The following is a 23835-nucleotide window of genomic DNA, read 5'->3' as shown; positions in this document are numbered from 1 at the left end:
GTGCTGGCAGTTAAACTGGACGCCTCTAGCTCCAGGGCTCCATATATTCGTTCCGTGCACGGTAAAGCCGCCGAAGCTTTTGCCTCCACCATAAAAGCGGCCATCGCGGCCGGGAACGAACCCGCGTCCTTGGGCTCAGCAGCGCAACGCTTTAGCCTTTGTGCCACCACGTTGGGTGCGTAGTAGGTGGGTTAAAGAAGAATGTCCAGTGTAGATGAGATGGTGGACATCCTTTATGTCTACTAATATGAACTCGGGGCGTTGCAAGTGCGGGGATGGGAGGAGGGGGGGGGGGGGGGGTTGTAAGGATGCATGCTTCAGAGTTACTGTGTCGCCTGTTAGGGTGCTTCGCAGGTAGTTATGGCTGCCCGGGACAGAACCCTGACCTCGTACCCTTCGATGAACACTGCGTCCTGGGAAGTTTGTCTGTGTTAAGTTATTATCATGTGCTATGGTAATAAGCCACCTCACCAGCCTCTGTGACCTGTAAATCAGTAACAGTGAAGATGACAAATTTATTAACAGAGGCGTATCTGGAAGCCCGTGGAACCTCACAGATGGCTCGAAAATATAGCACTAGAACAGAATGGTCGAATGCAATAAATTCTACCTGGTAGGATAGCTGAAGGTGACCATAAGTCGCGGCACTTTAGTGCAGGGGTCGGGATGTCGACTGTACGTGTAAGCGTGAGTTTCCTAGGGAAAACTGCTAACGTACCTGGCCTCGGATAAAGTGTCCTGGGTAACGCCGAATTTCAGGAGTATCCGCTTTTTTATGGAAGGTAGGTTAAGAAGCGCCCCAATGTCTAATCCTCCAGCTCTGTTTTTCTCTACCCGCCGCGGTGGCTCAGTGGCTAAGGCGTTGCGCTGCTGAGCACGAGGTCGCGGGTTCGATTCCCGGCTGCGGCGGCCGCTTTTCTGATGGAGGCGAAAAGCGAAAACGCCCGTGTGTACGAGATTTCGGCGCACGTTAAAGATCCCCAGGTGGTCAAAATTAATCCGGAGCCCTCCACTACGGCGCGCCTCATCGCCTCCGTTGCGTCGGCGCGTTAAACCCTACAATCAATCAATCTGTTTTTCTCTGAGCGCAGGGGAAGGAAATGAGGTGCAGGCACGCAGTTGAATTCGACTTTTATCGATTGAAAATGATATATGGTGCTCTTGACGTAAATTGAGATTACATTGGTCCTACCCTTCGCCCGAGCATGAAAAGGGACGCCGTTCATTAAATGGTTGATCTTGTGCGCACCGAATGCCGCTTCAGTTGTTGTTTTTTTTTGTAAAAAATTATAATGTTCCTCCTTTCAACTGAAGAACGAGGCAAAAACCGTTCCAAAGTGTCTGACCAACAAATGCGACTCGCGTGCTACACTTGAGAGCGAACAGGCCACCTGATGAACCGATGTAATTATTGTCCTTAGAACACTAACAATAATGCCGCGCGTTGTGCCCTGTGAACGTGCGTCCCATAAATTGAGCACGCATCATAAAGGACTAATAATCTCTGTCTGCATCCTCCTCAGACTATAAGCACTATTTCAAAGATGCTTATTCGAAGTTGCGCATCATTAGCTAACCGTGCTTATGCGGTCAAATTCGTGCCGGAGAATAAGCACGCCTTTTGACGCCAGCTAAATAGCGTTATCGTGCATGTTTACAAACTGGGGCGTCCGTTAACACGCCTCATTAGAAGGATAGCCTTTACGAGTGTCCCACATACGAGTGTCCCAAGAAGAAACGAGCGGCTCAGCCTTACATTACAGAGCCTCAGACAGCAGCGCCGTTCGGGGCATACGCACTCGCTCGCTCTTTCTTCTGCGGCCGGCTATCAGTTATTTGTCTTTTGCTTGTTTTTTTGTTAACCAATGCGTTTGTCCCGGCGATAGCATTCCAACCGCGTTTCTCCAAACAGATAGTACAACCGTCCTTCGCCAGACGTCAGCGCGACAGATTGGCGCTTATCTCGGATCGCCGTAGCGACCGCCCGCCATGCCGCCCGCTTTCTCGGGTCTGCAAGGGGATCTTCGGACGCCACCGTAAGTCGCCCACACTGCTTTATTGCTTCTGTGCTGTTTTGGTCCCACCACCTTGGTTGCAAAAGCCCCGCGAGCGTTCTGACGTCCTTGAGGATGCAAGGATGCACCCTCTGCGTACTCCGACGCGCGTATCCGTTCCGTTGTCGAAACCCAAAGCGCGGTTTCGTTGGGCGCGTGTTCTGTGCGTTCTGGATGTGGGGAGGGTCTGCGGCCTACTCCACGGCGGTCGTTGTTTTAGCTCATTTTGACTCGCTTGAGTCATTTATCAGCGGGTCACGTGAACCACTTAAAATACAGATTTGCTGTGTCTTCGGAAAAACACGCTACGCTGGATCGTAGGCGTAGCGAATCAATTTCGACACATGTCTGAGTATTGCGCTGAGTGCATCGAAGATAGTATTCAATGCGCTACGTGGTACTCATATTAGCAAAATATTTGCAGGTAATTTCCGTCCGTTTGACGCGTTCAATCTTGACTTGGACACGTTTTTGGAACATTTTCAAGTTGTTCCCTTTGGTTGAAGAACGCATTCGCAATACTTACCCGTATTAAACGTGCGAAACCATTACATTTGATGGAATGAAGAAGAAATCCTCTGGAGCAACGAACATTACAGCTGGGTTGCTGTTGCGACTCACCGACGTAGTTCGCTGCGATGTTCTAGCAACTGTACCAGGGACCCGCACCAGTTATGCTTTAAAAAATCAAATAATAATCAAGAACATTTGTTTGCTCTTCTTCTACGGATGCTTAGGGCGCATATTTGACCCCGATCGACATGCTGTGTCTACCTACCTTAAAGTAGCGAGTCGGTTTAGGATTGCGTATTTCTGTCTGCGTACAATTCACGCGTTTAATCAAAGAGAATTTCATGGCCTCTGTGTCAGGCTTAATCGTGGGTACGCAGAGCAGATATCAATGGTAGGGCTTGCGTACAGCTGATGTTTCAGATGAATGATATATTTCTTGCACTAGTTCATTTCAATGCATTATGATTCGTAGCGCAGCAGAAACACAAGACATTGATGGACGTTGGGGTAAATCCTACACTGTGGAAGCCCCGGCTGTGAATTTAGCCACTTATGTTTTTATTGCTTTTTAATTCTGCAAAGCTCGCGACTATGGTTATCAGAACATTTTTCGCGCTGTCCAGCTCATCAGCAATGCTGCTTATTTGGATTAAACAGCACCTAAGCCACTGTCTTACAAGCTTATATCGTTTGGAAGACAGGCCCCTTTATAAAACTACTGGTACTCCCTCGAATTCGTGAAGTTGTTTTTTAGCCGGGTGCCCGACCTACACTTATTGCCAGGTTAATCCATTTTGCTTAATTGGTTCGGAGGAGGGGAGATGTGCTTGATTCCAGAGCGAAAAAAGAAGAGCAGAAAAAAAATATACTGGTGGGAACCTATACCGGGATTTAGTCGAGGAAATACACTCTTCTACAGGTGAAGCTACAGGCGTTTTTTTTTTTTTTTTGAATCCCTTGAAGGTGGTTCAGATGGCATACATGCGAAGTGCACGGAAGAAAAAAAAACACGCTATTAAACAGTCAGGTCACGCCGCGTATCCTGTACTTAAAAATACAACTGTTGCTCCATTCCGATCAAGCAGGGAAAGACAACGCGATTGGTGCAGCTGTTGTTGCTAGCATTAATTTCATCAGTGGAATACGCAGATGACGTTTTCGCACACGTCCACGCACGTATGCACGCTCGAGTGCTCGTTCAAAGCTGAAATGGCTGTGCGATGAATTTACACCACCTTTCGAATGACTGATTTTACGGCACAACACGAACTTGAAAGCTTCCTCGGTTAAGAAATCGGCTCGTGGTTCGATAATGTCGCCGTTGTCTTCATTTTGTTAGTCCCAGAATTATTTAAAGTTTGGCAACAAATTGAGCCGCGAATCGGGCATTAAAAACCTTGTGGCTTCAAGCCAGGGACGCCTGGACAATGCGTCGCGTAAACACATCAGCCGTAAATAAAGATGAGGTGCACACTCGAATGATTTTTCGCCTACGCGCCCCCTTCCGTGAATACAAGCGCATCTCTTATTACAGTTCTAAAAGTTACTCATTGATAGTTCAATTATATAAGTAAACTTAATCGTAACATGTTTATCACCACTTTTTAAAAAAAAAACAGTGGTCGCCTGCCTACAGGAATTCGACTAGAGAACGGCATCCCTCGAGCTGCCAGCTTTCCAACAAGATTGTGTTACTTAAAACCGTGTTCCCGGTACACGCATATTTCACGCCAGTTAGGTCGAAAATATGGGTGAATGAAATATCCAAACCAGTGCAGCGTCACTGGCGACATCCGGTTGCCTGCTTGGGAAAGAGAGAGCCAATAACTGTGCTGTCACCAGTTTTGCGATAATAATTTCGTCACTGTTTAACGTGACGTGGCTGAATCACGTCGATACCAGGAATGGGAGCGATGCGCGCATCAGACTATAACGATTCGTCCGTTCGCTGTTGCGGAGGTAGCCTAATCGTCTTATCCAGCTTCGTTCCGTTCGGCGACGATACCCAGAGGTAGAAAGCTTGACCCAACGCCCGCTTGTCGCATGGGATAAGCACGTCGATAAGTCGTGCGCTTCCGAGAGAGCTGTCGATGTAGAAGGCCTCCGGCTCTGCAAACAACGCTGTGATTCAAACGAAGAGTCGGGGAAAGGAGGCGTTGCAGATCAACGGCAGATAAGCGCCATGTTCAGTACAAAAACTGGTGTAAAGGAGCATGGAGAAAGTATGGAGTGGTCGCTCGAATCTAAAACGGGAAGCAACCAAGGGAAAGTTCGGAGCCCATCTGACCAGTCGAGGGGTTTTGTCGTTGACGATCTTTATGCGTATCGGATGCCTATTCCCACGTTAATGATTTGCGCCAAAGTAAGATCGTGACGCCGTCACTTGCGACTGTACCCTCGCGACCAATTTGGAGGTGATCGCTCAAGTAGCGAAGAAACCAGCAGCAGCGCCATGTTACGGGTTGTATTGGGGTTGTATCATGGAAGAGACTGCGAGGGGAAGAAGGTAGCGCTATCTTTATCTCTAAAGTTCTGAAACAGCCGTTATTCTGCTTGAAATGCCTGCTGATAGATGCTCCAGCAATCACCTTCAAATTCATAGTCCCTGTAGATCCACAAGTCCAGGACTGACCCTCCTTTATTCGCCTCTACAGCAAAAATGTTGTAATCCGGCCTGTTCGGTCCAGGTATTCCTTGCTTGCTTGTTGTTTACGCCGTTTCTGACATGACATATTCACATAATTAAGCAATCGCTTTGGCGCGGCAGTGTCGCAATACTAATGATATTAGGACTAACTGGTGATTACGCCAGAGAATAAAAGGGCGGCTTCAAACATATTTTCAAACCTAACGACTCATCTACTATCCCACTGCTTTTGAGAGGAATACGCGGCAATGAAGAGACACGGAAGTAAAAACGACACTGTTCTTTACGGATTATTTTGTAGTTCCGCTCGTGCAACCGGTCATTCTATTGTTAGCACACATTTAAAGTTTTTTTTCTGTTTTTTTTTTTTTCGTAGATGCTTCGAACTACCGCCATGTCGTCCCACTGGTTTGCCATGTCTGCTGGCATACCGATATTCAAAGTTTTAATGTCTGCGTATCTTACGGTTAATCTCGGCTTGGTGTTTGTTTAGGCGCGTTTTCAATCGGCTAAATGTATCGAAAACTGGTTATGTGGTACCCCCCTTGAAGTGGTGAATACTTCACTTCCAACCCCGCCAGACCAGTGAGAAGTGTACAAGGGTAACAGCGCACACAGTTTACTTCTGAAAAAAAGTAAGGTCCTATCAATTGGAAATAAAAACACTGAACACGAAGTGAGGACTCAAATATTTTAACTTGATCGAGTACCGTAATTACCCGATTCTAACGCGCCCCCGATTCTAACGCGCACCCGATTTTCCTGGCAAAAAAAAAAACGAAAAAACTTGCACTTGCAATTGCAACGCGCACGGAACTTTGTGACCAAGAAAAACGAATGCGAGAGAAACGGGCGATTTATTTCTCGAAGTAATCGCCCTCATCTCACTCCTCGTCGCTCTCCGCTGACCACAACATCTCGTCCTTGGTGCCGTCAAGCGCGTTCGCGATGCCACACTTCATAACGAGCGTTCAACCATGATCGATGGGATCGTGACCCACGCCTCGCACGCCCATCCTGCGAACTTCTTCAGAGGCGCACGCTTCAGCCGACCACCCGTTTTGAACGCGTGAGAACCGCTGCTGCCATTGCTGTTATCAGGTGCGCAAGTGGAACGATGTGACGATTTGTGTGAAAACCGATAAAAAAAACCAGGGCGCCTATGCTTCCTGCGTCCGAAAAATCGTTGCTAAAAGCTTTGGCGCCATCTTGAGATGGTGATGGCGATGGGCTGGACGAAATTTCCGTTGTTTCGGCAGTTTCGGTTTCGTATCCGATTCTAACGCGCATGCGATTTTTCGACCTATTTTTCCGGAAAAAAGGTGCGCGTTAGAATCGGGTAATTACGGTACTTGCACAATGTTAAAATTATAGCGTAGTCCGGCCTTTGAGAGGCCGGATTCCACTATACGAGCTAACAATGCCCTGATACTGTGCTTTGTTAGCCCTGACCACGACCTTATCATGTCCCAAACTTATCGCGATGTGAAACTTGTTGAGCATTGACCTGACGGCGCTGACGTCATTCGCTTCGAAAATGCTGGAATCGTTGAGCAAACTCGCGAACGCCAAGGTTGCTCTGTGTAGTTATCTTCACGCCGACCGCAGTTAGCCACACTCCGCACCTACTCAGGCGACGGGTAGCAATTCGTCATGGCAGCAAGCCATGCGCTCCCCACTCTCTCCCGAGGGGGGTAACACCCAACATCTTTTCGTGCCCCTCTGGGTTCATCTGAGTTTTCTTTCATGGTTGTTGAATATAACATACGAGTTCGTTCCATTTGACTGCAGTAATCTTCGGTAACTCCCTCAGTTCTATTTCAGCCACGAAGAAAGTTTTTTTAGATAAAAATTCAAGCAAAAAATATTGGAAAACGTTCAAAGCCGAATGGGCAATAATGACGCAGCAGAGGCCAGTAGTAAAAAAAACAGTTATCAGTGTGTCAAGTGTACGTTAGCTTTCAAGTAATGGGGTCAATTACAAGCAGAGGCCCAATTATACCATCATACATTCAGCGATGGCTTCGGTCGCCGGCCACCAATCGCAAACAAGGTTCTGTGACGTCATAGAGAAATTGCCGGAAAGTGGCTGGGAAGTCGCCACTGTTTCTCTTGTTTTCCGTAATATCTTCACTGTTTTTTTTTTTTTTTTGCAGCTTGCGATAAAATTGGTATCCATGTTATCAGCAGAAAGCATTTTTTTCAATGAACAAAACTTGTATTTTGTCTTCATTGTCCCATTATGACTCAGTTTCTGGCTCAGAATAAATACTAGAAGCATGCATGTCTTGCACACTTTTTGTTATTTTTGGTTTGAGGAGTAAGCTGAGTTTAATTGTTTTGGTAAGCTGCCTTAAATCACCCCACTTCCTGTGAATGCTCGACCTGAATTGTTTAGTTTCCGCTTGGAAATAAACACCCAAGAACTTCGCCCTCTAGGTTTTTCAGCGTTTAATTAATTACGTGAGCTGAAATGCTGTTTCCCAGCTTCTGCCTTTGCCACCAATTTTTCGTTGTTAATGCTAGTTAACCAACAGTAGGTGCTTTCCGAAAGAGAAATCCGCATAAGAAGTCATATTGACAGCTGTTTTCAAAGCCCGCTGTGGCTGTCAAAAAGACTGCGAACGTAGGCAACGTAACGTGATCCGTTTTAAAACCGCGATTTCAATCACTTCTAGCCGCGAATGCGATTACAATAGACATCGTTGTGGAAACCATTTATGCATCCACTCGACAGGCTTCATTTCAAGATGCGCGCATTACAACGCGCACGTTATACCCGTTTTTCGAGGCCATAGTCCTCCCATAAAAGGTAGTGCATTTAACCATAAAAAACAATGAAAGATCTTCATATATAAAAATTCACAAATCGTCTAACTTTTAACCAGCAATACGACAAATCCAACGCGGTTATAGTCTTCTTGGCGGGCAAGTGTGTTGAAACTTAAGATGCGTGTATTAGAACGCCAGGCGAACCGTACTGCTCTTATGCAAGCCCACGTGGCAGCATCGCTACCTTCGTTACGTGGTTACGTTTATCTCAAGTCTAACGTCTTACATAGCTTGGAACTTTGCGAGGTGGCCCTGATAAAAACTATTGCTGTCAAAACATGGGTAAAATGGGTAACACACATCGCTGTATAAAAAACTAACATTTATTTTCGAAGTCTCATAAATATAGCGGAATGAAGCTCACGAAAAAGAACATGCATTAATACACGGGGTTTAATCTCATAGTCGAAGTGCGCAATTTTCTTCGCTAACAGGCTCAACTTAATCATGCTTACGCAACTTTCCTTGCGCTTGGGAGCAGTAAAAGCCTCCCGACAACTTATCGCTCCGGCTGATTCCAATGTTCCTTTAAAGTGCCGTGTCTCATAAAAAAAAAAAAAAGCCTGAGAGCTGCATTTATAGCACCGAATATTCAAGTTGCTGCCAGTGTCAGATTAGCGCGAATTTGCGCGTTCACGTTGTCCGTCGTTTACGCAACGCTATGACCCTATTATTTATAAGGCGCGCGTCTTAAATACTGAGACCAGTTCACATGAGAAATCCTCGGGTCCTTTTTTTGTTTTAGTTTCCAAGAAGTTGTGTAAGCGTGCAGCAGTCGAGATTATATTTTGAAAAAGCGATTGCGTATATGCAGCATGGCCCAGCACACGCCATATTCTAGCTTATGGCAGGACGTCTTCTCAGGTTATGCGTCCGCTTTTGAAGACTTCGCTCACTAAAGTAAAATTTTAATAAGCCAGTATTTCGAAGGTGCTGTTGACATTGACACTATAGGTTTTGTCGGGTAAACCAGGTTTAACAAATGCTTGCGCTAATTTGTACGCGGATCATTTCATGCATCTTTCAGTTACGGCGAATGCGTGCGTTATAGTATTATTTTGTTCTTCGCTTTCTTGTCTTTGCTGTACCGTGCTGATTCTACATCGTCTCCTGCTCAATGCGCATTATTTTTTTTTTCAAGTCTGAGGTTAGCAGCTATTGGTCAGAGCCAACCTCCAATATACGGACTAATCCTCCCTCGTCGCCATAGCTCTTTTTTTCCTCGACATTTACTGAAGTAAAGGGGACACAAACGCCGTTTAAGTTAGTTTCTGAATCGGGGCTAAATTCGACAGGGGGGATTAAAAGAAATGCCAACAACGGAACACAGAGCCTTCGACGCATGGCGCACCGCCTGGCTGCCGAGTCAGTAAACTGCGCGCATGCGCACTTTTTTGAGAGCGTTTGAGAGTGTGGCCTACATTTATGGTAAATGCTTGATCAAGAAGCGACTCCAGTTGTTTATTTTGAGGCGCCTTTTCACGCTGTGTCGCCACTGAGCAAGATGATCGTTGAAGGGCATCATGCTAGCCGCAATCAGCCTGCTGCGCGCTTGGCTCTCCAATGTACTAGATAACATGACGCTCAGTGGCGACAGAGCATAAAAATACGCCTCAAAATAAAGACGGGCGTCGCTTCTTTACCGAGCCTTTCCATTAACAGTAGGCCACACACTCAAACCTTCTGAAAGAACTACGCATGCGCGCAGTTTACTGACACTGCAGCAAGACGGTGCGGCATGCGTCGGAGGCTGTGTGCTCCATTGTTCGTATTTCTTTTAATCCCCCCTATACGCTTCACAGAATGAAGGTCGTATTGCGAACGCATTTTCGCTAGACGCACTCCATTTTTTACAGACGATTTTCACAAGCTTTCCGCGTAAGCAACCGGAGGGGTTTATCCGTTTTGAAGTAACTCGTGACGTTTCGCAGAAGAAATGCAAGTAAATAACTGTCCGCAACATTTCCTCGTGAACGTTAAAAAAACTATACTACGCGAATACAAAAATCAGCACTCTAATAGACGAGCATTCGCATATTTCAGAGGCGAACCATCGAGTGTTTCATTTACATCGTCATGTGTCGGTAGCTTACTGTTAAAGGTAACTTCGTAAAATTGAAGTTTGGGATAACTGGTTCAGCGTGACATCGCAGGAAGAAAAAAAAACGGACACAAGCTTAAGAAAGGGGACAGCGGTACGTATGTTCCATTTCTTGGTCTTGTGTTCATTTTCTGCGCTGAAGTGTGATCGTGTAAAGTTACATCTCGTCGCGTGTGTCGTCGTGTGCTAATTACTGGTATCACGGCACATGCGCGAACCAAACCAGCAAAACGTAATTTCCAATTAAAACGTTCTGGGTATCTGACGAAGTCGCCCCTGCATCTCACGCAGCAAATCAGAGTTTTGGTGACCGTCCCGTCACCAAAACTCGGTGAACTCCTAACTCACAACGACAGCGACCGAATCCCTCACGAGGAAGCTCAGCGTTTCAACCATCATTCTCATTCTGACGAAGGGGCGTTAGGTTTTTTTTATTCGCAGTATTACTACATGAAGCAAATGGTATTTCAAAGAACTGCTTGCAAAATTAGAAACGCTTAAAATACGGTTCAACACGAACACTAGGCTATAGACTGAGAGCCTCCAGTGTCAATCACTGTCAGTGCCTCAGTGGTGGGCATACGTGTCTGGTCCAACTTTTCCTCTTTTTTTCCTCTCTCTTTTTTGCCCATTTCCCCTTTCCCACGTGCAGGATAGCAAACTAGGCTCTAGCCAGGTTAACTTTCCTGCCTTTCTTCTACATTATTCCTTCCTTCCTTAACAGGTGTCTAAACGGATGTTTTAGGAGCTGTTTTAAAATGACCAAACCAATAAAAAATATGGCAAAAAATGGCTTGATGAACTCATGCATGTACGTAAAAAGCAAGAAAGCACGGCAAAGAAACACAGTTAGATTAAGGGTGGGCACTTTAGGTGGAGCTAGGGATACCAGACCCGGCGAAAATTACTTTGATCGTGCGCCTCTTTTAGGCGTGTAATCGCCTGGCACAAATCACCTTGCATTAAGAAGGAGCCACTGCTCTAAGAAGAACTTCTAGCTGGTCTAGTTGGTGAATAGTTGCCATGATTTGAAGCGCAACAAAAAAGATGGAGGCTGAAACAGAGTAGTAGACTAGACAGCGCCGTTCTTGTCTACTGTTTTATCGTCCGCGTTTTCTTGTTGCGCTTCAAACCATGGCAACCATTGCTCTGAGTGGGTCACTTTAACACTCGTGCTTTCCACAAGCTGTGCCGGCGAGTAATAAAAAAAATCATAACCGGAAGGATATCTTGCTCGGCCAGTTGGTTCCCCGCCAAACAAAACAGCGCGAAAGGTGGATGAAGTCTTACAAGACAGACATGACAAACGCTGACTCTCAACTGTTCATTGAACAGATAAAACATGTGCACAAAGCGTTGCTCCCGACGTCGTAGCCTATTTAAGGTGCTTTTTGGGTCACATCGCTGGCGAGCTCTATATACACAAATGTAGGAGACGCCCCCTGTGTTCGCGCTCGAGTGAAACCACGTGTACGCACTCGCCTTCAGAATCTAGGCTGAGGCTTCATGTGCGGCTGCTTGCTGTCGGCAAACTCGATAGGCTTCTGCGCGCTATCACTTTCCGTGGTGACCATATCACCACACAAAGAAGGACGAGTTTGTGGCCTGCCTTGGGAGAATAAAATAAAGCAGACATTTTTGTGTGTAATGCTCTTCATAGGGGCAAGTTGCGCGGTTTTGTCACGATCTTCCAATATCAGTCTTCCATTTCATATCCTTTTCATTCTACATCTTCTCCCGCAACATAGCGACTTGCCAGGTGCCATCGAAGCCCTGCAGGTTGAAGAGGGGACAGGGAGTACCCTCCAGTGACTCTCCCGTGTAAACTGGTGGGGTAGGTCCTCCCCACCCCTTTCAACCCTTTCCTTTCTCATGCACGCTTTCCCATTTTTGCCATAAGCACTCTCCCATGTGTGCTGGTTGCTGCCGTCACGAGTAGGCAACTCACAAAACCGATCAAAGCGGCAGGGTACTGGCTGCTTGAGGGCCTCGGAAAACACGTCGCTAGGAGGCGTTTGGTCTCCTCCGGGAATAGAATACCGAAAAAATAAGATGCCTCGCGGCGTTGCCGTTGTGCACATTTCGTTTCAAAATGCCTGCTTCTTTTCTCTCCGCATCGTCGCTGTCACCTCCCTCACTTAAAAGTCTTCTTAAATATAGTGCCTCTCTCTCTCTCTCTCTCTCTCTCTCTCTCTCTCTCTCTCTCTCTCTCTCTCTCTCTCTCTCTCTCTCTCTCTCTCTCTCTCTCTCTCTCTCTCTCTCTCTCTCTCTCTCTCTCTCTCTCTGTCCAATATGGTGGTTCCTATCACTGTAGTGATCTAAACTGCCAACTGCATCAGAGGTGCATTTCCCCTTCCTTGCAGGGGATGGAGACCTTTGCAGAACGGAAAGCAACTCGTGTTACGGTGACGCAGCATTGGCGTTCCGTTCCTTCGACTCTTTAGAAAGTGCACCTCATGCCATTTAAATTCATTCATGAGAGCGAACTTAAAGATTTTTCTCATACTCCATGAAGCTGCGGAGGAGACTAATATCCCGGCTACGCTAGGGTCCGAATGTCATTTAAACTAAGTGTCATTTGACTCAAATGGGATGCTTCAAACTCCATTCAGAATCCGCCGTGCTCCACTACAATTTCGATGGCATATGAAAGCTTTAAGAATCGCTCGCCTTGCTGCCTGGCGCTGCTGCTTTCGAGATCTTTTTTTTTTACACAATAATACAAAAATCAAACTTAGCGGTAGTCTTTTGCATTACAATGATATCAAATTAGCAATAACGTAATCTTTGACACGGTTTTTGCTCAATTCTGAATCGCAATCGAGGTTTTTGTGCTGTCTGGCCACACTGCTTTGTCGCTTGCTCGCACTGGTGCTGAGTACGGTATTATTACATCTTGATACCGCGATTTAAGTGAACGAGAAGTAAACAAAGTCCCACAATTAAGAATATTTTGTTTGTTTTAAGTACATCAGTAATGTATTTTTTTATGCTGACTTGGAACGCTATGCGCGAGGGTGCTGGAAATGGCATTTGAGAGCCCAAATGTCTCTGGGTGCTCATTTGGCTCGAATGTCACTTGAGCCAAATGGCATTCCAAAACCTAGTGGAGCAGCACAACTTCGCATCTGAGTCAAATGACATTCGGACGCTAGTGCGGCATGGGTATGAGATGAAGAATACTGCTGAATGGAAGAAAAGAGATTGTGTGGTAACATACCTACTTAGAACGGCTACAACTTGATGAACGAACAAAATTAACTGACGATCAACCCTACGCGATAAGGCGTACAGCGAGAGTTGTTGACGCGTTCCTACGCGTTTGTAGGGATTATTTTCAAGCCGTGTGCGTTGCATTCGGGACTAGCAAATTCTACATCAATAAAATTCTAGTTAGAAGCGAGTTTCATCAATTTTAGGAAGTGGGGAAACGCTGTAGATGGTTGGAATTCTTTTTTTGTTTGTTTGTTTTTTTGTTCTTGTTTATAGCTATGACACTATTTTAAAAATAACATACACCGCAGAAGGACGGGGACAAAGTAAGACAAATAGACGGGACTAGCGTACATCAACTCACTTGGATTTGTGAGAGCTTGTCCCGTCTACTTCATTTTCTGTCTTCGCCCTCCATCAGCGTGTATTATTTTAAGCCGTTAAGTAACCAGTGTAGTGAAGCATTCTATAACAACATTCTACCGAAGGGGAAAATCTAGAATTTGTCACTCCCCCGCAGGGGGCACTTTGTGTACTCAATGTGTTTTGGTGAGTAGCGCCACCACGGTCCCGAGCTCCGCAGGGGTGCCTACTGCCGTAGGCACTTGGTGTCTTGCAACACCACGGACCCGAGCACATGTGGGTTGGACCCACCCACGTCCCGGCTGTGCGTGGCTTTGCCGTGTCCGGGGAAAAGGGAAACCTGGTGGCTGAGCCAAAGTTGGGGTTGTTTTGGACCTTTACGGTCCCCCAGCAGCGGCAACACTCCACTTTGGCCCCCGCTTCTCGCAAACGGTACCCCCGGTCTGACCCGCCCGGGGGGAATCAGCCAGTCGCCTTTTCCTCTCTTTCTCTCCACTCTTTCACTTTCCTATCTCCTCTCCTGTCCCTGTCCTGTCATCTCCTTCCTTCCTGATTTCTACATTTTTCCTGGCGGTAAGGGTTAACCCTGTGCAAGGATATCAACCTTGGTACCGAGTATAGGGTTATAGCGGCAGAGTAACGGTTAGCGTGTACTTTAACGTCACGTTCCCTTGTTTAGCTCGGTGGTGGGCGACCGGCTCTGCCGCCGAATTGATTCCATGCTCATATGGCTTTTTCTACCCTCCAATAGAAAGTGCTCGCCAGGTATTATGTAAAACTTCGGCATACTTATAACTTATTTAAAAGTAGAGAACTTTTATTCGTGGCATTTCACAGTTTTTCCGTTGGCGGGCTCGAAGCAAGGGTAAAATTTTGAGCCCCATTAAACAAAAGCACTGCGATAAAACAAGCACGAGCGGGCTTCAATCGCAGTACAAGATATAAATCGGATAGATGCCTTTTCGCGCTGTTCCTGTTAAGATAAAAAGAATTTAGATAAGACGGGAGCTGCCAAGGCTTGCTTGGACAGGAATAGGGCAGCTAAAGGAGTATAAATAACCGGAGCAGCGATAACAGAACTCGCTTTACAAGCAAGGTCGGTGGGATATACTCCACCCCTCAGCGGCTCCCGAACAGTCGGATCGGCTCGTGACGAAGCTTGCGCCCACACTTGCCTGCGGTTGCTTGGTTTTTATCTGAGCCCTGAATGGTTGTCACATAAAAAATCCTTCGTTTAACAATTTTAGTCAGAGATAACTTTACCTTGTGCTTCTTTAACGAAGCACCCCTGAGTGGTTGTCCAGAGATATGACCTCTTGGACTTGGAAAGGGAGAGGATTCTAGAATATACTAAAAATAGAATACAAGGGGTTAAGCAAATAGTATAATTATGGCCCGTACGCAAGACGCCAGCCCAAACTGGATAGATATAACAAACAACGCTGTGATCAGTGTCTGTATAGGTAGAAAAATGAAAAAGGAGTTCACAGCAGCATACTAGGAGCTACAGAGTTCAGCGTTTATTAGGCACTCAATGTGAGAAACTCGTCGCATCTTGGGAGTCCGCAGTGCGTTTAGCGCCATATACTTTGCCTTCAAAACACGCTTGCCGGATATTGAGGACATACGCGGGGGAAAGGAAGCCGTTGGGCCCATCTCCGTGATGTTACCGGATTCGTTGAAGGTGCAGCGTCTTCTCTACACCTCAAGGGCATTTTCCTGTATGCCGGGGCCGCTGTTCATGATGCACTTAACATCACACATGGCCGGGAACTCAACGAGCAGGAGATAAGAGGTTGTACATTACATCCAGCGAATTCTGTCTCATCAGCACCTTTAGCAGGCAGTGGAAATAGAATCCGCCGTGAAAGTCGTATTTCAAGACGTCTTTCCACACCAGAGGACACGAGTGGTTGAGCGTTCGGGTCAGTCCTGTCCTGTCCGTGCTTCTTAAACTGTATACCAGGATTGACGAGTGGCCAGAAGGAACCGTTGGCGCATATGTCTCTCGGAATAAAACCCAGTGGAGCTTCTTGGAACGGGGTTGACACCTCCGCTTAACGTCATGCCAACCGGGATAACGTTGATCAAGCTTACGTTGTATCATACCAAGCCGTACTGGCAAGCCGATGGTCGCAGCTGAGACTCTTCAGGTCTCCCCAGAACGCCCGGAAATTCCGAGTCCATGGCGGCGTAGTGGTGTGTCTGTACTAGGTGCGCGATGGTATAGGACTCTCGGTCGAGGTTGGGGGCCCGAACCACTCGTACGGTGTCCGATTCACTGCTGGCGTTGGGCCAGCTTTTCTCGCCGTTAGCACTGCCAATTCCATCGTCCAAGACCGGGAGGCGGCCGAGTTCGAAGCTGGAACGGAACATGGTAAACGCGTTCCGATATGCAGCCGGTTTCTGGAATCTTGGCCTTCTGTGTCCACGAATGCGATGGCCACGACAGCGGCGATGTTGATGATGTTCCTGGGTGATTTTTTTTGTTCAGCCGACTTCGTCTTGTACATGCGAATGCAAAAAATACTCCAATCTGCTGAAAAGGCATGAAACCCGCAGCTCATGCATAGTTCACATAGAGGTTGGTTGGTTCCGCGACATCACTTACGCGTACCCACTCAAGGGGATTGGCCAAGACAGGCTGAAATTTTATGTCAAAGGATGGGTACGCCTAACTAGGCGGAAATCTAAATGAGGAGATAACTTTCGGGAAGTGATTGTAAGAATTTTGAGGATGAGATGTTGCTTTTCCAAGACTTTCTCGACATTAACACGTAGTTTTCGATTCATCACAGTACCTGCGGTGCCTTCTTGGTCCCGTTTTTGTATCGCTCGAACACCTAGAATCTTTCGCCACTATAAGGAACATTCAGTATCTGTAAATATTTCTATCTTTGTAACCGTGCTTTGTCGGCTGATCTTATAATTTCGTTGATTATACAAATCCATTTGAAGAAGCCCGCGTACCGCTGTAATCAAACTTTATTGAGAAAGAGGGGGGAAGGCGTGTCGTCCTCTCAAAATGGGGAGCAAATCTCAGGATGGCATCGACTAAAGCTTACCGCGCCTCCTGTGCAGGTCATTTCTTTATCTTTAAATTTTATTTTTCCTTTACCTGTTCTAAGCAGAGTGCGGAAGCTATGCTTAGCCTGAACAACAAAGGGTAAAACGTAATCCGAGGCCCTCCGCTACGCCGCGCCTAATACCGCATTGTACGCGTGAAACCCCAGAATTTAAATTTTATACTTAGCCCTTGCCATTCCACTTTTTTTTTGGTACAGAAAGTATGAATGAAGCGATGATGCTGCCTAGACCAGATACCTTCGAAGCACTTTATGCGAAAAACTTGTTCAAAATAATGCTTAAACATTTCGAAGGTATTCGTTTTTCTGGATATAATCAGAACAGCCTTGCGGTGTCTCAATTACCGAACCATGACCACATGAACAATAGTTTTCTCAGTATAACTGCTTTAGATTCGGTTTCAATCTGCAAGAAGTGGGAGTGGAACCTTCATTTTGCCTATGATTAGTTCTAGCGCCGCTGAATATGTAGTGAACATGTTGAGGATCTCAAGGTTTGCTTCCTTTTTTGGGTGGAAAAGGTTGAAAGGTTGATACACTGAGCGGCTTTGGGTTCAGCAACATATCAGAGCTCAGAACGGATCGTGCAGGAATTTCACAAGGCTGTGTCTACAACGCTGTCCGACGGTACCATAAGCATTTCACTATATCGACGTCCACCGGGGTCGGTAAAAAAATTCGGCGTCCGGTGCTGCATCGCTTTACTTAACATAAAGAGAGGTAACCTAATCAAACTAACATAAAATGACGTAATAAACACAAAGAAATAATTAAAAACACAAAAAACCAACCTAAGCCAGGGTTGAAAAAAGAAAACAAAAAGTAAAAAGCCGGTCTCGAACCGTCTGAGGCAACCAACCAACCAACCAACCGATCTTGGCATCAAGGAGTTAAGACGGAACCCCTACACCACACCGACAGACACTTTAAGTGGTGCTAGCCTAGTCCTAAATATACGAATGTCGTCGGACGGCACCCACTAGCCATGCCTGCAGCGCTAAGCTAAAGTGCCATGGACGGCACTCGGACGGCGCTCTAGAAACTGCGATTTCACAAACTCAGGTATATATAGAACAATGCTCATAGCATAATACGAAAAATGCGAAAACCGACTAAGCGTAAGATAGCAAAGAGCAAGGAAGCTAAATTAGGTGTACATAAGTTGGGGAAAACGCATTTTAAATGTACGAAGTAACCTTTCATCCTTTTTCACTTGAAAAAGAGGAATTAAATCTACAATGCGTCCCCCATCTCAGCCCACCACAAGAATAAAGGCACTTGTCTGTTACTATGTGAGACTTTGTAAAGTGGGAGAAATTTTTGGTTTCTTTAAAAGTTGTGGACTTCCCACCACAAGAATAAAGGCACTTGTCTGGAACTATGGGAGACTTTGTAAAGTGGGAGAAATTTTTGGTTTCTTTAAAAGTTGTGGACTTCCCACCACAAGAATAAAGGCACTTGTCTGGAACTATGGGAGACTTTGTAAAGTGGGAGAAAATTTTGGTTTCTTTAAAAGTTGTGGACTTGGCATGATACATGAAGTAATTTTTTTATGGGTGGCATTTCGTCATTTTTCGCATCCGCGCGCCATCGCTGGGTGTCTAAAATTTTAACGCTATTAAAAGGACGACGATAAAAGGAGTTTCAGTCAATATGACTTATAATAATAGATGTTAATTTACCGGATGCCTGTTTGCGCTGGTTTTGATTTGATTGATTGTAGGGTTTAACGCGCCGACGCAGCGCAGGCGATGAGGCGCGCCGAAGTGGAGGGCTCCGGATTCATTTTGACCACCTGGGGATCTTTAATGTGCGCCAAAATCTCATACACACGGGCGTTTTTTCTTTTCGCTTCCATTAGAAAAGCGGCAGCCGCGGCAGAGAATCGAACCCGCGTCCTCGTGCTCAGCAGCACAACGCCTTAGAAATGACCCACCGCGGCGGGTGTTCGCGCTGGTCTTGTTCTTTAGAAATACACAAGGTGCCAATTCAGCAGAATGCTGCCAATGGCTGTATGGACAAGAACACTGCAGCTAAATTAAGGACTTGGGGTAACCAGGGCAGTAAAAACAGCTTGCTTTACCACCAAAGTTGGCGTGCTACTCTGTTTTACTGCAGTATCATTAAATATCGGATCGGCCGCCATGACAAATGTGGCCGCCCAAACTTCCGTAAGACCACCTGGTTTTTATATGAGGAGGTCTGATGTTCCTCAGATAAAAATACGTCAATGAATAATTTTAGTCAACGGTGACCTTAGCTTACGCTTTAATTCACCTTTGCACCTTAGCGAATGGGGCATGGATACAAGAGAAGAATAAAGGACAAAGGTTTAAGAAAATAGCATACTTAAAGCTCGTAGATAAGACATCAGAACAAATTGGAGAGTTACATAGCAAACAGATGTGAGGCCAGTGTCTGTACGGATATAAAAGCCCAATAAAAGTTCGCAACAGCATACATATGAGCCACACAGTTCAGCGCTGACTAGGCAGTCAATGCGAGCAACCCGTCGGAGCTTGACAGACGGTAGTGCATTTATCATCATCGACTTTGCCTCCAAAATACACTTGCCGGATTTTGAAAGAACACGCGCTAGTAAGGAAGCCGTCGATGCCCGGTCGATGATGTTGCTGAATTCGTTGAAGTTGCTGAGTCTTCGCTGCATCTCGAGGGTACTTCCCTGAAGGCTAGGGCAGGTGTGACGCACCTGCCCTAGCACATGACGCACCACACGCAGCCGGAAATTCAACGACCAGCGGATAAAAGTGGTCGTTCATTCCACAAATTTATTACCCCATCAGTACATTTAGCAGGTAGCAGACTTCAAATCCGCCGTGAAAGGCGGACCACCTGGCGTTTCCTGACAGGGCGACACCACAGGACGCCAAGAGTTGAGCGTTCCGGTCAATGCCCCCCCTCTCCCCCCCCCCCCCCCCCCCCCCCCCCTGATCGTGCTTCTTAAACTTTAGGCCAGGTTTTACAAGTGGCCGGATGGCATTGTTCGCACATCTGGCTTTCTCGGTATAGAAGCGTTCCGAGTCATGCCCACCGAGTCATGCCCTCCGTTCCAAGTCATGCCCACCGAGATAACGTTGATCAAGTTCACGTTGTCGCGTACCAGGGAGCACTGGCAAGCAGATGGGTGGAGCAGACGCTCTTCGGGCCTCCCCAGAAGGCCTGGGGACTGGGTGTCTATGGTGGCGTAGTGGTGCGTCTGCACTAGGTGCGCGATGGTGTCAGACTCTTGCTCAAGATCGGGTGGTAACAGAACTCTTGCCGTGCAAGATTAGCTACTGGCGTTTGGCCACTTGTTGTCGCCATTAACACGGTCAATCCTATAGCCTAGTTGACCGGGAGGCGCCCTAGTTCGAACCTGGAACGGAGCATGGCAAAGGTGTTTCGAGATTCTGTTGTTCTGTGGAAGCCAGGCCTTCTGTGTCCACGAATGTGATGACGACGACGGTTACGACGACAATGATGACCATTTTCCTGGGTGAAGGCACATACCGAACCGGGGCTTTGCCTTTTCTTCTTCTGCGGTATTACTTTTTAGATGCGACGCTCAGAGCATCTCTTGTCGGCGGCCCTGTCCTTCCTGCGTGCGTCCGTTGTTGTCCGCGGCGTGCGTCCGCTGTCCGCAGCCGCTCTCCTCTCCGATAGCGAACACTCTCTCGCGAGGGGCATTGGATTGGATTGGATTGGATTAAAGTGGATTGTGTTGGATTGTGTTGCGTCATAGCCGCGGCAGACGCACTGGCGCCGGCGCGTGCCCAGGTGAGAGCGTGTGCGGCCCAGCGCGCTCTCACTCCGCCAGTGGGCGGCGCTGCGCACGGTGCTGCGCATGTGCAGTACTCTCTCTCTCAGCGGTTTCCTCTCCTTCGGGCGCGCTGCGCATATATAGTGCCTAGAATATAACCGGTGTGCCGCTCTCCGGCGGCCTTTCGGTCGACGGTTGCTCTCCGCTTGCGCTTGAACCCCCTCAGCGTCGCATCACACCAGGGTTCCCGCGAGGGGAGGTGGGCGTAATTTTTCTTCAGCATACTTCGTCTTCTAGGCGCGAATGCAAATACGCGAATGTGCTGAATGCTCATAAAACACGCAGCACGAGCATGATGCACATTCAGTGGCGCAGGATATCGATGGCGCCTCCCCATTCAGGGGGATTGCACAAGATGTTGAAGGATAGGTAACAAATAGAACTAGACGGAAATCAGTGTGAGGAGAAAACTTTTGGAAAATTAATGGAAGAATTTTGAGAAAAACATTTTGCTGTTTCTGGCCTTCCTCAGCATATATACATGGTTTCCGACCCATCACAGCAGCGGCAGCGCCTTCTCGGCCGCGATTTCGTGTCACCCGAACACCGACCATGTTTTCCCCCCCCCGCCCCTCGGAAGCGGAAGAAACGACCACAGCTAACTTCGAACCACTCATGGAATTCGGAGAGATACTCGGCTGGTACCGGGAGACCCGCCGACAACTACCCACGCCTCATCCAGGTTTAAGCAGAAGAGAAGGTGTCCTTCTACGACAACTACAAACCAGGACTGTCCTCACACCGGCACTCGCTCGACATGTGAACCCCGGATTGTTTGCGAGTGTAATGTGCAGTGCGTGCGGGGACGGACCGGCTACCTTAGCCCACTTGATGTGGGGGTGTGGTGTTCCCGTGCAGGGGAATACCTGGGACTCGTTTCCACCGGACATTGAACAGTGCGTCACGTCGCCCCATCAGGCGATGCAACTCCAAGCTATCCAGCGGCTCGATGCTGCGCTGGCCCGACAGAGGCGAACGGAGACTCCTCCTAGTAGCCAATGATGAGTCAGGCAACATAGAGGTCTAGCGAGACAGAGGGGTGGCGAAGCCCTGCGCGGCATGACCCACTCCCTCACACGCCGGATAGTGATAATAAAGTCTTGTTCTCTCTCTCTCTCCCCCAAGGAATATTGAGCATTAGTAATTATTTTTATTTTCTGTAATCATGCATTGTGGAATAATTTTATAATATTGTAATTAGGTGAATTTACATAAAGAGTCCGCGTATCGTCTTGTTCTGGAAGAGGGGCATACACACAAAGGGTATGAACACCTCTATTCGGGTATCTTTTCTGGTACATTTTTTTTCGTCTTTACTTGCTTTAACTGGAGTACGATAGCTGCACTGAGCCCTATCCCCAGGTGACCATAATTAATACTGAGGCAACGGCGCACCTCATAGGACAGGCGAAGCTTCGGCGCGTTAAAACCCGGAATTCGAATTTTTGTACTTAGCCCCGGCGATTCCAGTATTTATCGTGCCGAAAATTAGATAAAGGGGTGATGCTCCCTAGACGAAGCTATTATGGCTCACTTTATAGAAATAAGGTTTCAAATAAATTTGAGTTATTTGGAAGCATCAGTTTTCCTAGGTTGAACCACTGCACACAGCCTTGCAATGTTTAACAGAGTCCTGCCCGCAAAAACAATAGTTTGCGCAATACAAATTATTGCTTTTGTTTCATTTTCAATGTAAAAGAAGTGCGAGCGGCACCCTCATTTTCTTTGGAATGGCGCCTCTAAGGCAGAGTCGGTATGGAAGAAGGAACTAGGACTTTGTACTGCCCCGGCAATCGTGAGATCAGCGGTCCTGGATACGGTCGCCGCAGACACTTGCAGGTCCTCGGCTGTAGGTGGAATGGCCACCGGATTTTTGATTAGCAGACATTAGCAGGCGTTCTTCGGCCTGTACGTCATGTTCAGTTTATGAGTGCCTATCAACAAATTGATCGAACAATCAAATATTTAAGAATAATTAATACGGTATTTATTACACAGTACAAAAATAACTCAATCAGTAAATGAACCTATTCACTCTAAGCAATTATTTCAATAAATAACTTCATTTGATGCCGAAACGCCCACAATCCTTGTGTGTTCGCCTCTCAAATAATTTTTTTTCCTTTCGGGAACAGAAAGAAACCCGGATGACATTCCCGAAGAAACTACACGAAAGAAATGTCTTGAGGAGAAAAACACGCAAACACTATAACTTGGGTTACTAAAATATAGGTCTTCAGGTCTATCTTGGCTAAACGAAAAAAACAAGCGCGAAAGTGCACACGGCAGCGCTAATTAGGCACTATCAGGAACTGACTCTGCATAACCCGTCGGGGCCTAGGGAAAACAGGGTGGGGGGGGGGGGGGGTGAAGGGCCGCCAAAAAGGTCTCATCGGGATGGAGTCCCTACATGCGGTCCGGCTACGAGGGGCATGTTAGGCATCTTCATGTAGAGGAATCCGGTACCGCGTCGTAGGTGGAACTGCCATCCAAGAAAGTTCCACAGAAGCTGGTGACGAGGATCAAGACCGCAGTGTATTTATCGTCCTTATTTTCTCTATAAAACACACTTGGCACTTGGCGGGCATTGAAGAAACCGGCGCCGGTGTACAAGCCGTAGCTGCCCGCTCCCAGCCATTTCGACTGCTGGATCTTCACTACCTCCCGTGGGCTTCGCTACCGCCTGTGGCATGACGCACTTTATGTCATAGATGGCCGAGAGCACGTGGGCAGCGGACACGTGGATATACTTTTCCGCTGGCAAATGTCCCATCAGCACCATAAGCAGGTAACCGAAGGCAAACCGGTTGGGCAATGCGGTCCACGTGGCGTTTTCTGACAGGACAACACCGGAGGTTGTGAACTCCGGAGCGAACTCATTTGAATCAATGCCTTCCATTTCGTGCTGCTTAACCTGCTTGCCACGTTTGGCGACATGCCGGATGTACTCACTGGAACGTGTGTCCATTTCAATATAGAAGTGAGTGGAAGAGCTTGGAACGGGGTTGCCGTTCTCGTCGAGGAACTTAAGGCCGACCGAGACCACGTTCATCCGGGCCACATTGTCGCGTACCAACGCGTACTGCAGTGAGCAGATGGTCGAAGCTGGGGCTCGTCAGGTCTCCCCAGAACACCCGGGGACTCTGTGTCCATGGCGCCGTAGGGCCCGAGCGAGACGCGCGATGGTGCCGAACTCTTCTCGAGGT

The 23835-nt window shown here is 47.3% G+C and overlaps 1 protein-coding gene across 1 annotated transcript in view; it reads left to right on the top strand.

Moving 5' to 3' along the window:
* The first annotated feature begins 1880 nt into the window (after positions 1–1880).
* Positions 1881–23835, top strand: part of LOC144137725 (ras-related protein Rab-32-like) — a 37576-nt gene continuing 15621 nt past the window's right edge. Inside the window, exon 1 of the mRNA XM_077669666.1 lies at positions 1881–2036. The gene's annotated coding sequence lies outside the window, so the exon portion shown is untranslated. The remainder of the gene's footprint in view (positions 2037–23835) is intronic.

Source organism: Haemaphysalis longicornis, unplaced genomic scaffold, assembly GCF_048455015.1.
Source record: "Haemaphysalis longicornis isolate Haplotype H1 unplaced genomic scaffold, Haemaphysalis longicornis Haplotype H1 scaffold_49, whole genome shotgun sequence".
Taxonomy (NCBI): domain Eukaryota; kingdom Metazoa; phylum Arthropoda; class Arachnida; order Ixodida; family Ixodidae; genus Haemaphysalis; species Haemaphysalis longicornis.
This window is presented reverse-complemented; position numbering and strand designations above follow the sequence as displayed.